This window comes from Triticum dicoccoides, chromosome 1A, assembly GCF_002162155.2.
Source record: "Triticum dicoccoides isolate Atlit2015 ecotype Zavitan chromosome 1A, WEW_v2.0, whole genome shotgun sequence".
Lineage (NCBI taxonomy): Eukaryota > Viridiplantae > Streptophyta > Magnoliopsida > Poales > Poaceae > Triticum > Triticum dicoccoides.
This window is the reverse complement of record NC_041380.1, coordinates 607,516,186-607,520,804: the sequence shown is the minus strand read 5'-3', so window position 1 is coordinate 607,520,804 and position 4,619 is coordinate 607,516,186.

The window sequence follows — 4,619 nt, the reverse complement described above, 5'->3', positions numbered from 1 at the left end:
TTAGTTGTCTTCTCTTTTTTCTAATATATCAAGTCATGGTTACCCTATGGGTCATCAACCCCAGAATTTTCTTGGATTCCGAGTGTCTTAACACAATTGAATTGGCATGAAGAAGTATGGTTTTCATACCCAAGTATGCGGTGATTTCAAAGATAAAGAGGCTATCTCCTCATATGTCCAATTTACCATTTTCACCAATTACGTTGATGGATGATATTGTTCATGTGATATATTTCATGCAAAGTAACAAGTGCACGCTATCCTAAACTTTTAGTTTTGTCGACAAGTTGTAGGTCTACAAAGATTTTCCCAATGAGTCATAAAGCTTGTATTTCTCATCAATTAATTGTGTGTTTGCTAGTTCCCGTATATAGATGTAACGTTCTAGATTCAAACTGATGTTCGTGATTATCATGACTCGTTCTATGTTGGTCGATAAAACATATTGTGCACGAAATATTCTATGCTTTTGAAAGTTAGCTTTCTATGATCTTTACCTTTGTTTTCAATTATCACAGCTTACATCCTTTACTTGCATGGGAGAGCGGGCCTCTTTCAAACCTAGTGCAGGTTTTAATTTCATGAAAAGAAACTCTATAACTTCAAGTAATTTTCTTGGTTCATGTCTTGTGCTTTTTACTTGTTCCTGCTTCTAGTCACTTGAAGTTCATGCGAATGAATGGATACTAGCACATTTATAAAAATGTGGGCTATGTATTTATTTCTTGATGTACATTATAATTAAAAAATCCAGGTTAAAATTATTTTGTACTGGCAAGTTGCACCTTCTTTCTATTGCAATTTCAATATTTAAAAGCTCTGGAACAATTATGTGAAAAGATATGCAACGTGTATTAAATTGTTCCACCCAGGGATTAAATCCATTGCTGATACTGAGGCGGGTGGCCCTATGTTTTGCTTTTAGCGAGGCAGATGCTTGCCTCGCCTACAAGTTCACCGTATTCAACAAGGCCCAACAGTGAACGAGAACTAACGAGCAAAGCGCATCTACACAAGAGTTACAAGAAAATGTATTAATATTTTTTTTTCAATTTCTATGAGTGCACACTTTATTTTTTCTATTTTAGAAGTGTTATGACAAATATATTTCAAATTTGTTTAAATAAATACTCAAGTAAATGTTTACCATTTAAAAAAGGCTCATTAAGAAATTATTCATACCATTAATATTTTTTAATAATCATTCAAAGAAATGCTCAATATTTTAAGAGTTTTTTGTGGCATCTAAAGAAAAATGTTTGTACCATTATGAAAATGTTAAGGCCAATCGAATAATATTCACACATTTACAAAATTATTCATAATAATATTTAAAGATGCTCATGATTTTAATTAAAAATCATCAAACTGTTGAACACATGTTCGTGACATATGAAAAATGTTCACCTTGTATAAAAAAATGTTTGCATTGTATTATAAAATTTGCATCATGTTTTTTAATCAAAAAGGATGATAACCCCCGGCCTCTGCATTAGGACGATGCAAATCATATATTATTAAGAATGCAAAATTCAGTTACCGAATAATATTGACTTGAAAATAAAGCGAATTGAAAACCCGAGGCCACATGCCTCACAAGAGTTACTTCACCAGATAACCACTAGCCCTATGTTACAAGACTACAACAAAACAAAAAATACACAACCCCGAGGCTACGCCTTCAGGAAGGTATCGCCACACATGTATCGATGATGGCGAGTCCAACACAGGGTTGAACTCTAGACTGTCATCCCCAAATCCAAGCTCCAATCCATCACCTTCAGCAAGGACACAACGCATTCAAAAAAATTGCACCGTGCAATTATTAAAATATATTAAAAAAGTTCAATGCGCATTCAAAACTGTTCAACATATATCTAATTTTCTAATATGCATTAGAAATTTATGTATATCTCCAAAAAATTGAATATATATCTGGAAATATATTTAACATGTATTAAATAAATGTGCTGTGTGTATTAGAAAAATAATCAACGTGTGTGTGCAAATTGTTTAATGTGTTTAAAAAAAATGCTTAATGTGTCTTTGAGAACAAGAAGATAAAAGAACAAGAAAAACAAAAAAGCAAGAAACACAACAGAAAAAATAGAAAAGACCATAGGAAACCCTTCTGAAACCATGCAGAAGTCCGCAAACTGAACAGTCTCCGACTCGTTGCTAATTGGTGACGGCCCGTATAGCTTCGCGAGAGGCGAGCACTTGTTCGGGAATGCGGTAGGATGTTTCTTAGTCTTGCTTAGAGCGAGATAGAGGTATGCCCCGTCTTATGGAGGATCCTAAGTGCGGTGGGCCAGAAGTGTTAACTTCACATTTTTGTTGGTTTCTTATTTTCATATTTTGAGATATTCTAAATACATATATTCCCAAAAATAATTTAGTAAACTTTATTAGAAGCTTTTAAAATGTTCAATGCAAATAAGATAAAATGTTAACGCAGTGTCAGTAATTTGTTAGCATAAATTTTGAAAAATGTTGATGCCATTAAAAAATGTTTGTGACATTAAAAAATATTCAGTTGTTTCAAAAATATATACATGAATATTTTTGTATGTTTATACTATGTAAAAAGTTCATGTAATTCATCAAAAAGTTCCATATCATTAAATAAAATTTATGTTATATTTAAATAATATTCACAGGTTTCAAAAATATTTTTGGGACATTTAAAAATGTTGTGCAATGTAAAAAAGTGTTCACCTATTAGAAAAATGTGTTGTTCCATAAGCAAAAGGTTTCAACGCGTGTTTGAGAAAGGTTCAACACATATTCATTTTTATTTACAAAAGCATTTATTTGCTATAATTTTAACCTTGTATCTGAAAAATGTGAAACTTTTATACAAGTGTTTAAGATATATACAAAAAAGATAAAATGTGTATGAAGGAATTTAGATCAAAACATGTATTTCAAACAAAAGATTAAACATGTATTAGAAAAATGTTAAATGTGTATAAAAAATAGTTCCTACTGTGTACGAAAAATTTGCAATGTGTAGAAGAATGTAGAATTCTATTGAATAAAAAGGAAATATTGAAATTAAAGGAAAAACAAAGGTAAGCGAAGAAAGAAACAGAAATGAATTAAAAAAGGAAAGGGAAAAGGAAAAAAAATAAAGTTTCAAGAAAATCTTAATAAAACAGTGAAAAATTGATAAGAAAAAGCACCAAGAAAAAAAATCGTGTGGTATCTATAGTACAGGGTCGGCCTAGACTACCGCACCAGAGGCGAGCGGTGCTACGTCACGAGCTCCCGTGATCGCAATTGGCCACATATATAGCAATTGTGTGGATGCCGAGAGTCTAAGATATCAATATGCTACATATGCCGGGGGTGTTGCTTGTTACGTCCTGTTGTACTCAATCATGGCCTGTTCTTTTTTTTTTTTGCGGGAAATCAATCATGGCCTGTTCAGCATGGGGGAAATTCCTCGTACCATATCTGGTCCAAGCGAGGGCAAGCTCAATAGATGTTTTTTTCTTCTTTTTTTAATGAGATAACACACACTAATTAAATGATATGATTGTGAAGAAAAATCTTTGCATTAGACAAGAATATTATTCTGTACTTATTTATCTATTTTTATTACTTAATTTAAGAATTAAAAATAGAATAATAAAAGATGGCCAGTGTTATCAAACACAATCTACTGAGATTTAACAAAAATCTCTGTGAACCGAGTGATATGGAAAAGAGGCCTAACAGCAACCCATTTGTGTGAGTATCTTTATCCTAAACATTATTTCAAATTCCTTAGCCATTGCTAACTTGTTCATGCTAACTATAAAGTGATGCATGTTAAAACAATAATAACTATAAAGTGATGCCAGTGTGCAAGTCTTCAGAATTCTCGGCTGAGCAATACTGAGACACCTTAATGTTTTTTTACTATGAGGCGATTGTCGGAATTCGCACCAAAGGATCCAAATTAACATACTACTATTTCCTTGCACATCCAAGGATTTTAAGGTTAAAAAACAAAAAGGAAGAAGATCCAATTGGTCCATTATTGCATTGATGTCAAATATCTCATTTTTGTATCTCGTGCAATGTTTCGAATTTTGATATAAAATTTTATGACAACATCGAATGACGTTGTGTCAATGCACTAATTTTTGCGGATTTTTTTTGAAATGTGCAACCGGGGTCCGGTGCACCAGATACGCTGAACAAGCGTCTCAAATAAATTAAGAATACAAGGCCATTTTTAGAACTAGCCCTATGAGAAACTTTTTTTGGGCCGATTGTTACTTTCGAGAACACTAAATTACTAGGCCTAAGCTGCAGTTAAGCATAACATAGCCTTATGTAATAACCCACGATCACATATTCCTCGGCCCGGCTATGAGTGAGCTGGTTCTATACAATTTAATACCTTCTCATTTTCCTTCCTATGCTCTCATGTTGTTTTGGTAACCTAATTTTCCGCCGCCACGGCCTCGGGTGATCTCTACCCCACCCCTCATCTTCGGTAATATATATACCGGTCATCTTGAGATTCTTGTCAATAGCAAGCTAGCGCATGGCACCTCTGTATCGTAGATGATCCATATCCTTCATAGGCTTTTGCGAACCTAATTTTCCGCCACAACAACCTCCAG